This window comes from Triticum dicoccoides, chromosome 6B, assembly GCF_002162155.2.
Source record: "Triticum dicoccoides isolate Atlit2015 ecotype Zavitan chromosome 6B, WEW_v2.0, whole genome shotgun sequence".
Lineage (NCBI taxonomy): Eukaryota > Viridiplantae > Streptophyta > Magnoliopsida > Poales > Poaceae > Triticum > Triticum dicoccoides.
In genome coordinates, this window is record NC_041391.1 from 39,774,873 (window position 1) to 39,788,821 (window position 13,949).

Sequence of the window (13,949 nt, forward strand, 5' to 3'; positions counted from 1 at the left end):
AGCCTAGACAAACACACACACACACACACACACACACACACACACACACACATATACACACACACACACACACGGGCGCGCGTGTGAAAATACATCACATAGTTGTAAATCCAAGGATTGAACCGGAGTGCGCCAGCTACACAAACTCCTTACCAATGGGCCACTACTCACTTCATTTCGCCGATGTAAGTGAATGCACATAAATATTCAAAATGAAACAGTGGCCAAGTAATGTGTAAGCACAACTAGTGTGGATAACTTGCTGATAACATGCCCTCTTCTTCCAGACTATACTGCCTAGCAAGACCTTCTCGGTCGGTTATTCCATTTCCAGTTATTGAAGAGTTCATGACAATATCATTCGCCTCAAATTCTTGAACTACCATTGTTGCATGCTTCTTAGGTGAGTGAGCTCCTTCCATCCTCAACTCTACTTGTCTCATTGTTGGACGATCCTCTCCTCTTAATTTTATACAAGCGACTTCAACTCCAGCAATTTCTTCAATTGTGTCCCCACCCTCATCCGTAACTTGTGGATCTAATATCTGTAACAAACTTCCCTCAGAAAACAAGGTAGCAAAATGTGCCACAAGGCCATCACCTTCAGGAGCCATATAGGAAAACGGCTTCTTTCTAGTCATCAGTTCTACGAGCATAACACCAAAGCTGTAAACATCACTTTTCTCTGTTAGGCGCCCTGTGTAGAAGTACATAGGATCCAGATATCCTAGTGTACCTTGCACCATTGTTGTTAGACCTGATTTGTCCAATGGAATGTATCTTGAAGATCCAAAGTCTGCCACCTTAGCTGTTAAAGTATCATCCAAAAGTATATTAGTGGACTTGATATCTCTGTGGATGATAGGTATTAAAGCCGTTGAGTGGAGATAGGCTAGAGATTTGGCTGTTTCAATTGCTATCTGTAATCTGTTCTCCCATGGCAATGACCTTGGCCCTTCAACATGAAGATGCTCATAAAGAGTTCCGTTGGATATGAACTCATAGACTAGCATTGGGACTTCTGTTTCAAGGCAACAACCATAGAGTTTTACTACATTCCTATGGTTGATTTGTGACAGGATAGCAACTTCATTAATGAACTCATCAATCTCCTTTTGAACTAATATCTTTGGTTTCTTGACGGCTACAACATGGAGGTCTGCTAAATGCCTTTGTAGACAGTTCCATGTCCACCACCACCAAGCTCACGGGCTTTATCAAAATTGTTCGTTGCTTTCTCTAGCTCTTCCAGGGATATGATCATTTTTTCCGCAATATCGGCTCTTTGAGATACCAATTGTTGCAATAATTGTCCACGATTTTGCTCAAAAAACTTCCATTTCAACATTTGCGACTTCCGTTGCTTATATTTGTAGGAGATCAAGTATATAATCAGAGCCAAAAGAATGAGACCAGCCCCACTAGCAACACCAATAATGATGCTTATACCTGAAACAGTACAAATATTTTAAGATACATTTTCTTCCACATATGTATGCACATTGTTATTCCCATGAATAAACTTCATAATATATGGTTATGTTATGTCCCACATCCTCTGTCCCCATCTAGGTCATGTTAGAAACTTTTCATGGAGACTAATAAGGAGGAACCGATTGAGGGAAATCTGACACTGAAATGCACCTAAGATCTCCCGTAGTGGGAGTATCATAACAACTATCAAGCATGATAACTAGGCAATTTTGTTGACGTCTCATACAATCAAATAATGAAAGCGAGGGTTTGGTATCGTATCATGATACTGTATCATAATAAATGATGTACTTCTATGTGTCATGATTGAAAATAAATGGAATCGTATAAAATACTATCCCATGATACTATGCACTACAGATGTATTATCATACACATGATACAAGTGTATAATACTCCCCACTGCTGATAGCCTAAGGCTAGTCGAAATGCATAACATCATAGTGCATGATACTGCTTTAGTTACTACCAAAATATTGCATAATACCATGCACTAGTATCATGTTATCACTTCATTTATTAATTTGTAGAATCTCAATATGAAGATGTCCATATGATCCATATCTCATAATATCATACCAGAATCTGCTCCCTGATACCTAATTGCAATGGCACATCATCTTCTTGATTAGGTGGCACCGTGTGATACTTGCGCCGGAAGAGATAAATAAATCTTAAAAGGGCCAATTAAACCATCATTATAGATGCGAATTTCTATCCGATCATGATGTGACATAACTCTCTCTCTCTCAACAAAATTTTTCATGAGAAATTTTCATAGACCATCGACTCAGAATCAATCTATGGGATAAAAAATGGCATGCCTCAATTGTGAATGTGAATTTTGATGATGATGTGCCTGGTATTGGGAGTGGTCCAACCGTACCAGATACCGAGGCTTGACTCGATCTAGCACTGTGTGAGTGGTGGCCCTTTCGTTTGGCAAATTATTTAAATCCACGAATTTATCGGTCTTGGACTTGCCAGTCACATGCACATCGTCGTGGGCATGCTGGATGTGGACCTAGTCCTAGTGATGAGGATGACAATGACAACAACAATGAACACGCTTACAACAGGGACGACAATGACCGGCACACCCAATGGCAACAACTTCCATGCCCACTTTAGTAAGGAAGAATATATTTTCTGGTGTCCCTCAATTCCCAAAATATATGGCGTGTAAGTTTTGTCGTAAGCCAAAGTCTTTTGTGTTTGACTAAGTTTATCAGTAAAAATACCTATAAAAAATAATATCAAATAAACATGTTATGAAAGTATATTTTATGGGGATCTATTGATGCTAATTTGGTATTGTATTCGGACTACAAATTTTATCAAACATAGAAAACTTTGACATAGGATAAAAATTATGTGCCTTATATATGGAACAGAAGGAGTACTTTGTTGTAGGTACAATACTGGTGCAGATTTAAGTTCCACGTTAGATGTTTTCTATTTTTATTCTTTCAGTGAACGCTCATTGTGTATCGGCTGTAGAGAATTGTGAATCACTTCTAGCAACTGGACCATACTGATATGAGGCACATCATGGAAGAGTCAAAATATTCAAAGAATACCTGACTAACTGATGCTTTTGGTTATCATATTTGTATTAGTGTTGTTTCCATATATTTGGAATCGTAATCCAGGCTGAGTAGATTAGCAATCAGACAAGTACTTTTAATTAGTGCATGGAAATCAAATTTTTATCATGTTACCATATATGTTTGTAAATAAAAAGTTCATTGAAATCAAGATTTAGTATTTGGCCTGGTGGATGCCCGATGCCATGACCGGGACATTTGTAGCCATGGCAGATATTGAACTAGCCAGGACAGCAGTTTGCTTGTTATGGTAGAGTTTTGCTTTCCATGCCAACATGGTCTCTGCCATATAGGAGGGTTTTTGCTTGTCAAGGCAGCATATTTTTCACTAGTTTGTAAAAATGAGAACAACGAACCAGGTTCATTTAATATGTCTCATGCATTTTTGCTTGTACGTTTCATTTTGTAGATTTTGTTGAAGAGAGTGGCCAGTTGAACTGTTGGAGAGTCTGGAAACCTAATGTCCATCCAACAATACAAAACGAGGACCCACAGCACCGATGATGCATATTTTGGTGTCGTGGTTGTTGAGAGTGGTTTTGACATTACATTGATGTGTCAACCACCGAGCTCGCCCTATGTAAGCACTTAATGGAGCAATGCTTAATGATACCTCAAAAGAAGTCCAGTTTTAGTACGCCGCATGATAGGCAGCGGGGATTGCAATTCTATGAAGCATCCTATGGATCAATTGTCTCGCCGTACAAAAATAGGATGTGAAGGAACTCCCCAATTTAATGTTGGTTACGCCACAACAATCAAATCAATGTTTCAAAAGTCATCCTCTCGTGATCTTGATGACACGCCACGAAGGTGATTAAAGTTTGATCAATAATTTGTATTGAAGTGTGATCTAATTTGTGTTTTAGAAGCCGTGTAAATATCCAAAACGGCAACTAGATAGATTGGGTAATACTCGCACAAAAAAAAAACTAGATTGGGTAATGATGTTTGGATCATACCACATACGAATCCACCACTATTATTTGTGGTTAGTTTGGTTAACCAAATTTAATGTTCAATGTTTTCTCCTTTTCTATGGAATTTATGTCTAATTGGCGTCCATCCACTTTTAATATATACTCCCTCCGTTCGGAATTACTTGTCTCGAAAATGGAAGTAATTCCGAACGGAGGGAGTAACTGATATGTGGAATACTTTTCATGATAAATCTACTGATGCAATTTTCATCTAACAAAAAAATAATTATTTTCATATCAATAGCCAGAGGCTCACAGTTGCAAAATAAAGGCTAAAGACGAATATCCATTTCTGAGCCCAGACTCATCTGCACCCGGTGAAGAGAAAATTCACAAAAAATATTAAAAACATAAAAAAATCCAATGTTTTTTGCATGGAAGATAATTTGGTGCAGGAGGTGTGCTCCAAAATTTCAGACCAGTTGGACATACGAGTAGCTCTTAGCAAAAAGACAAACTGGGTCAGAACAATACATAAACAGTAAACTTTTTCACAGACCCCAAATTTGTCTTTTTTTTACAGAGAGCTACTAAGATGTCCGAACGATCTAAAATTTGGAGCGCGCCTCATGCACCAAATTATCTTCCATGGAAGAAAAGATATATCAGATTTTTGTGAATCTTTCTAGTATTTTTCCTGTTCATTGCGGGTGCACCTGAGCCTATGTACCGAATCACCTTTTCCGTCTAAAGAAGGCTACAAAAGAATAATTAAAAAATCGGTGCATTTGTTCTTTCAAGTGCCATCAATTTATGTGATGTGGTACTCTACACTTTACTACTCCCTTCGATCTATATTACTTGCCGCTCAAATGGATGTATCTAGCATTAAAATACATCTAGATACATCAATTTGATGACAAGTAATATGAATCGGATGGAGTAACGAACAATGTGATCGAAAGAAAAAAAATATTGGCCACACATCAATATGAGAACAAGGGAATGCAGTAATAATTAATAAGAATACCATACTACTTATATTAGTACACGTAGGAAAAGTCGTCCTAAATTAAGCATGCTTGAGAGCGCCCGGTGCGTGACCCAGTCTCGGCATTGGTTGTGTTGGTGCATCTGACTTTAGATGTTAGACTTTGGTGCGATGTCTGTTTGGTATTATGCTCGGACTTGTCACCCCTTCATCAAGGACATAGGAGTAGCGACAGGTGTGTTGCCAAGATGATGGCTTGAGGCATACTGGTGTATTACACTTTCTAAGGTCTTTATGAATAATTAATAAAATGGCTACATGCATCACCCAGATGCACAAACCAGGGTATATCCTCCTTTTCACAAAAAAAAATTAAGCATGCTCACCTCGAAAGTATTTGGGGGTGCTACCTGGACAGAAGAAATAAGGTAAATTAAATTCAGAGCAGTGTCGTTTCCAGATATATAGACACATCGGAACTACTTAGGTAAATTAACTGTGTGTGTTCAGTCGAAGGAAGTACCATTGCATCCGTCGGGGACGTAGGGATTGCCGTTGTAGCCCTCGTTGCACTTACACGTATAGCCTCTGTTCCCAGGCTTGCAGTGGCTGTGCTCGCTCTTGCAGAGGTCCCGAGCAACCTTCCCAGAGCAATCCTGACGCAATCTGGCGTTCGGTGATGAGCCATTACGCAAGACCTCCCATCGGAGAAGGATGGGAACTTTCAGGGAAATTACCGGCGTTTCATTCAGAGCCTTCCGCATGATCAGGTTGCCCTGCTGCTCAAACCAACCCTCCTCGGCGATGAATGCGTACGCTGGAAACGGTATTAGGTTCTTAGGGTTTTTGGAGTCTAACCATTGGAAGCGGAACTCTTTGGGCATTCCGTCCATGGACTCAGAGATACGTGTCTGGCAACAGCCTATGCCGTGGCAGTACTTGCCACCACCACTTCCGTCAAGGCCGGTGCTGCTACTGGTGTCGTTGCGGGAGCAGAAGGCGACACAACCGCTGATTATAGCCGGGTTGCCATGTCCGAGCAGCGTCGCCTGTGCGTTGCACCCTGTTGCCACAAGCTTGTTTCTAGTGGAAAGCGATTAGGGCGCTTCACCGTCGAAAAAAAACGAGGAACTGCCGAACATCTCCTTCTGTCCGAAGACCCAAACCACTTGTTTTGTGGACCCCATGTTGGAACCAGGGCTTATGAGGGCACCGGTTCGGATGATTCGCACGGTCGAGTTGGCTACGGAGATATCGACGATTTGGAGCTCAGCGTTGCCGAGAAACAGCCGTGGGGGCTGATGGCTCGAGTCGCAGACGAGCTTGAACCCTGGCATGTAGCAGCTGGTCGACGGGCCCATGCCGAACGGGTATGGCACGGCTACGTCCCCACAGGACGTCTTGCAGCTAGCTGCTGAAAAAGAAAAGTGGCAAAATCAACATTTTTTAAATAAAATGCACTTCATTCGTCCAGAATTACTTGTCATAGAAATAAATATATCTACATAGACAAAGTTTAGCGAGCTCTCTCTCTCTCTCTCTCTCTCTCTCTCTCTCTCTATATATATATATATATATATATATATATATATATATATATATATATCCATTTCCGTAACAAGTAATTCAGGGCAAAGGGAATACTTAATTGACAACCTACTTTCGGTGTGAAGTCCATTTTCTTGGAAATCAACGTTACATTCTTCTTTCTATAGCTCATTCACGCGTGAAACTTCTTTGACCACTAGTTTCTTTAGCTAATTATTATATTAAATCAAAACTTCTTTATAAGTAGCACAAAGTACTTTGGCACACAATATTAATTAGAAACTCCCCAAAAATCATGTTAATTAACTCAAACATAAAAAAACAATATATTGTCCGTGGGTCCAAGCAAATTATCTAAAATATAATTGCTACAAATACATGTGGATTTGTATTTATCATGGTCCATATGAACTCTACATGTTCTATGGTAACATAAGGAAAAATCATAAGTACATTTTCAAGAAATTGCCGGAAAAGCATACATTTACAGAATTGGTGGAAGCATATACCTGTGAAATTTGGGTAAACAAAATATGATCATCTCGCTAGAAAGAAATTACATGTAGAGATGATTGGTGGTAGTTCTGCTCGTTCATCAAATGCACCTTTTTAAACTCTTTTTAATTTTAATGATTTATGCTAATTAAGCTAAAAAATATGGTTCATATGACCCATGGAGTATTTAACAAAAAACTAACACAATTCAGACAACCTTCCGCAGAACTACCACTTTACAAATTTTGCCTAAAACCTAGCAAAAGTTGGTCCTAGCAGAAAAAAGAACTGATGGGTAAGAACACCGTCAAAAACATGTGATAAAACTTCAGAGCCATGCACCATTAACTTCGCCTGTTCCGCTTGTGATGCCACGTGCGTTTAATGGTAAAATTTTCAGCAACTAACGAGTCAGTCTTCCTGGCTGCGGTCCTCCTCAAATTCGCCCTTTGGCATGGATTAGACGGAACTCTGGCGTAGATTCCTGCCAGCTCATCGAGGTTAGGGTTTCTCGTCGTGCGTACGCTTCAGCGATATTTGGTGTTAGGCTATTAAAATATATTCAAGGATTCACTGGCGACGACTGCGGTTCCGGGGTGTTGGTCCTTAGGGGCACGTGCACGGAGACTTCCCGGCTGGCATTGACAAGGTCAGGCCGACTTCGGCCTAGGAGTGGCGACAGCGGCGTGTCGGCCGCTCGTTCTGGCGGTGGCGATGATCGTTCGGTGGTCCATGGACCTCGATGTAAATTTTATTATGTTTGAGGTTTTCTGTACTTTCGGTGAATCGTTATAATAGAGTTGATCCCTTTTCAAATAAAAATAAAAATTAAGAGTAAACAATTTTGGCCCAAGAGATTGAAACTGCATACTTCTCTATGAAATTTGTAGCATATACATTTAGTGATAGGTTTGTTGTATAGTTTCCCAGCTTTGTGTTTCACACACGTCTGCATATCGTCTATAATACATTTTTTTGCTGATTAATATGAAACCCTTACTTTAAATTGTTGTAATTGTGTCAGTTTTGCATATTAAGACAGTGGAAGCCAAGCAGTGACTTGTAATGCTTATGCCACAACCTAGCTCTTTGTTAATTTTCTGTATATTCTTATTGCTTGATAGATAATCACAGTTTTTCTTTTCAAGTTATAGTTTTCTGCTTCATTATTATTACTTCTGAATGAAGGATGATGATGGCTACAAGGTGCATTTATAATGTGAGCATAATGTGAATTTATGCTTCAAATGTTCTGATTACTTTTGACGGTCGAACGTTTCTTCGATCAGGTTGTAGGGTGATCTTCTTCTTATGTTACCAAAGAAATTGTTAAAGATGCAGTATGCATTCTCCGGGCAAGTTTATGTTCCCGAAGGTACATATTAATGTCTGCCTAATTGGTGCTTGAATCTGTAATTTGTGTGATTTAAAGATTGTCTCATAACTAATAAATATGTATGACTAATATCCCATCTAGTGGCAGTGAAATTCAATACACATCATGGATTTATCAATATTTCTTCTGAAATGGAAGCAGATGTGCAGCATTGCATAAGAATCTGAGGTAAGTTGTGCTCTTCCATACTATTGATATAGCAGAAACCAACTCATATATGAATAACTTGCATTCCTTGGCATAGTTGTTTTTAATAACATGACTATAAATGAAGACAACAAGTCACTAACATGCCTGCTATTTTTCAGTAAAATATTGAATAAGTTCGTGCAATCATTTTCTGAGAAGAGGTGCTTTCTATAACATGATTATAATTTAGCTTGCCGACACTCATTTGTACTAACACATTTCCTCATGATTTATCAACTTCCTTTGGAAGCCACACATATAGATGAATACCGATATACAACTATAATTTTTTTGTTATACTAACGAGTGTTTTTCACTGCTTACTTAGTGGCTGCTCCTCTATCGATAGATGAATGCCGACATACAACTCCCCACTCATGTAGAATCCGTGTGATTCTATTTGCGTTAAATGCATGTAGTTTGATTATTGGTGCAGCTGAGATGATCAATTGTTACATGTATTTGTTTCTTACTCACATGTTACTGGTTTCTACATGGTTAAATATACATAGGCCCAAGTAAGCCAGGGGTTCTTTAATGATAGGCGCATCTAGGAACCATATGCACTCTTCAGTGAGAAATAATTCAAGCCTTAAGATTTAGAATACCTAGCGCTCCCTGAACTTTAGGGTTGCATACCATGTCCCAAGTAGCCAGGGTGGCTCTTTTGGAGATCCTTCCGTCTCCAAATACATTGTATCCTATACTTGTCAAAATCCACAATCACTCATTTATAAAGCTTGCGGCAACACATGGAAATGTGGGAAGTGAAGAAATGAGTGCACTAACAATAAGGAGCCTACCATCATAGCTTAAATGTTCAAAGCACAAGTTTAGCCTTTTATGCATCCTATGGATTTAGAGGCATCACAAATTTGATACTTGGTTTGGAGGTGCTCAATGGCGGCCTTGGATACTCCCTCTTTTCCACAATATAGTAAATATTAGGTTTTTTAATAGCCAAACTTGTCTATATATATCTAACCATATTTCCAGAAATAATATGAACATCCACAATGCAAATTAACATCATCAGATTAATGATGAAGTGTATTTTTGGATTTTATTTATGTTTTTTTCTAGATGTCGATAGTATATTCTATAACCTTGGTAAAACCTAGACAAGGCTGACTTTTTATATATTGATCTACTAAAATGTAGAAGGACTCAAACATGTCAATTATACATTCCAAAGTAGTTTCTTTATCAAGGGGTGCGAGGACCTATGAGCTTCCAACACACTACTAACTGCTAACATGTCTCCAACTAAGAATAGCAAGAGGGAAACGTTATACAGGACCGTAGAGTCCAATGTGTCATGTATGTGAATAATAACATTTAACAGAGCTTCTGGATAAAATTCATTGCAGGAAAAGGGAAAACAGAAAGAAAGAAAGAAAAAGCCGACACAGAAAGAGTAGGAAACACTTGATCCAAATTAAGTTGCTCACCTGCACCAGAAACAATAGCTACACACCCACCGGGTATGGCATGGTTGCCAATGGTTCCTGGGGGGCACCGGCACATCAATAGTCCATTCGTTTCTATACATTCACCGTGGCACTTGGTAGTCTGCTCGCATTGATTCATATCTACACATACAACCAAGCAAAAGAAACCACAAACTGAATTTATCTTACACGTTCATAAGTTCATATGAAAGTAAACTTATACCAAATAGTTCTGAAAACTGCCACAAACTAAAAATGTGATGCAAAATAGTTATTTTGTAGAATGTATATCCCCAGTGGTTTACATATACAATCACCGAGATAAGAAAGTCAAACATTTCGATACACTGATTGTAATGACAACGGATTTTAGACAAGACTTGTTATTATACTTATTTATCCTTGCTTTGATTCATACCGAGATAAACCATACTAAGCACCCGTTGCAACTATATTTGACATGACTTTTTGTAATATGGTACATACAACAAGTATCTAACTATTCTTACAGAGAAGTGGTAAGGGACCACTTCTTTTTCAGTTAAATGAACTTACTCTTCTCCAACACATAATGAAGGAATTTTTCAACTATAATGCAATATTCATTTGTTTCATATAACTCAACTATGATCATTGTATAGCAATGTGCGTGCCAACGATAATTTCTCAGCAATTTATTGCTAATACCAACCCTTTATATTCTCAATTTCAACCCAGTTGTTTCCTTAGTGTTGAGAAATAATACTACAAGTACCATAATAAGAGTATGCTACTAAGATGTGCTTTATCTTGACAAAAAATCTTGTTGCAAAACCAAATTAGGATGTCTTCGTATTTTTCTTCTATTAAGAAACTACTGCATTTCAATTTTACATACCTTCTCCTATGGAGTCACCTAATATCTCTCTCTGCCTCAAAGGTTAATATTATGAAGCCATTGCACATATGAAGAACAAAGGTAGATAACCTCTATTAGGCAGAGACATTTTATTTTAAGCTTCACTGTCAACGTGTGTGTCCATTCTTTGTCAGGCAGGGCAGCTAACATTGCCCATCTTCACATTGACAACCACACGGATTTTCCACATGTTGTTGCTTGATATTCCGCCATGGTTCCTATCATGCACAAAATAAGGAGGGCCTTTTTCTTGTGTGGGCAATCTGAAGCTAATGGGGTTCGTTATGTCCTTCATATTGTCCACACAAGAAACACCCCCACCCCCCGCCCCCACACACACATACATCCCTTAGTTATTTTTGATAACGGTGTCATCCGCGAGAACAGGATATTCTATGGTGCCTAAGACACCCCGGTATAATAAGCGTCTCACTTGAAGGGACATGCTTAGGACATGCCCTCCTTGCGCTCCTTGATGGCGCACACTCTCCCTTCTTCCTCCAAACACAAGCGAATCATGCACCCCTGAAGTAAACGGCCGGCAATGGGGTGGTCGTGTTGTGTATATGAACACTTTGTCATTATGTAAATGTTTTTCTAAACATGATTATCTACAGTAACCTTGTCATCGTGTTGCTTGTGTTTGTAAGATGCATGCTGATAGTGACCTTGTCAAAAATGTTACCATGGTAGCAAAACTGAGACCCTGGTAATATGCTATGTTGCTATGTGCTAATGTGCTAAGTTTGGTATCTATTTTGATATAGAAGGCGGTTTTTGCTGTGTTGCCATATGTTCAGTACCTATGCTGATATTTTTGCTCTTTACCTATGATAGTGGCATCTTCAACCGTTATGCCTCATCCCGCCCCATGACTTATCCGCCACATCAAGCTAAACATGCGTCACATACTTCCGCCCCATGACTGTTCTGCCACCATCAAGCTAGACAAGTTTCACATACTACCGCCACATGACTGATCTGCCACCATCAAGCTAGACATGTTTCACATACTTGCGCAATGTACGAATATCATATTTTGTGTGTTTGACTAATGCACTTCTTGTTTTTAGAAATTTGACATGTGAAATGCATGCATGTAATGGATATCAATGTAATGTTATGTATTACTATGTCAGTATTTGAATGCATGTATGAATGCGATACATCAGATTATTATGTAATGCATAGTATCTATATTGGTATATCAATGTAATGTGCAAACGCCGCCATAGGAGCCCGAGGGGAACTTGGTGGTAACTAAGTCACCTTGTTTACCCGGGATAGGACCCCGAGATGAGTAAGGCTCACATTTCTGAGACAATGTTTATCCAACTTCAGGCCCCCAAGATGGGTAGCGCCCTATGCCTTATTAATATAATAAATTGGTATTATGGTTACAGAGTACAAGAACTAGATTGCGTCTACAAAACTAAGTCTTGCAATATTGGCGCTGTGAATGGTTTTAGTCTTGGGTGTGGATCTCCAAGATTTTATATAGATGCATTTTTTCCGGCGGCAAGGCAACAAGTCCTCAATCAGTATGATAAGATAAGATCCGATGTCCAACCGAACTAAATAAAGATCTTCTAGACTTCTAGTTATGCTAGGATCATGGAGTTAGCGTTTCCATCCTTATTTCCTATGAGTACCTTCCTCGGCACAAGTTAGCATGATCCCCAGGGGCATACGGGACTAGTTGGTCGATACTATCTATCCATGCCCGTGCGTATACTACCTCGATAGTTCAACAATATTCACCCACAATTGGTGTGCTGTGGAGGCACATACTCACGTCTTACAAACTCTAGTCGTAGTAAGTATGCACTTAGATATACCCATCCGAACACCAATTAAATGTGTACGATGTACTCATCCGAGGCTATATATCTAGGACTCACGTACTCCCTCCGTCCTAGGTCCCCTCTTATTTTTGGCTAAAGTTTGACTTCAAAATATAACTACCAAAATGTAAGCTATATGTCACAAAAATTATATTGTCGGAAAGCTCTTTCAAATACGTGGCTGATATGGGCTGTGGCAGATATGGGCAGTGAATACAAATGTGAATACTAAGTCCCATGGTCCCTGGCTCATCATAGCTAACAAATGCGTGCAGTGTGTTCATTGCGTTGCAGACATGTATCAATGCGTGCACACCACCCAATTTATGGCACTCATGAATTGTGATTAGGTGGCCAGGCCTCCATTTATATGTCACTAATCAATAGACAGATGAATAAATGAAATACTAAAACAACAAGCTTTATTCATAATGACCGTTCCAAGACAAACTGAATGGTATACTGTAATTAGCCTTAATTATCGGTACATAGCTAATAACTGGCGCATTGATTAAATAGACCTATCATACAATTAGCCCTAATTTGTTGAGTAATACAATACTAGTGTAATAGATAGAGCAGATTTGCAATCAACCAAAGCAGTGAAATAAAAGTCATTCACTCATATGGACGAGGTATCAATATTCTCTATAGGTCGCGTACACATATTTTTATTTTTCAGTAAATTTTTGCTTGATTTTTTTATTTAGTGGCGCACTGACTTTTTTCATGATTCGAGTTAACTAGTATGAAGAATGATGTTCAACTGATTATTTTTGGGTAAGAAATTCGTACATGTAAGGATTTGCGAGAAAAGGATGGCCATGGCATCAAGCTCCAGCGACAGCGAAAGGTTAGATGTTCGTTAATATTCACTACTCTGGAGAGACCTTTCCTGGTTGAGATCCTAATACAAAACAGTAGCTTGCAATGTCCACCACTTGATTATGAACACGTTTGTTTAGTTAAGCCAATGCCTCATGACTTATTATTAGTTTGGTTGACAGCTTGGTGCAAATAGCTCTCTCGTGCCATGGAGCTACGTCTCACGGCCGTGTGATCAATTCTAATCAAGGCGCCCATCGTTTCAATGAGTGAGCCTGCCATGTCAGCCAT

At 39.1% G+C, this 13,949-nt stretch overlaps 1 pseudogene; it reads right to left on the reverse strand.

The window, feature by feature from the left end:
• Positions 1-245: 245 nt before the first annotated feature.
• On the reverse strand, positions 246-10,167 carry LOC119320667 (annotated as a pseudogene).
• Positions 10,168-13,949: the final 3,782 nt, after the last annotated feature.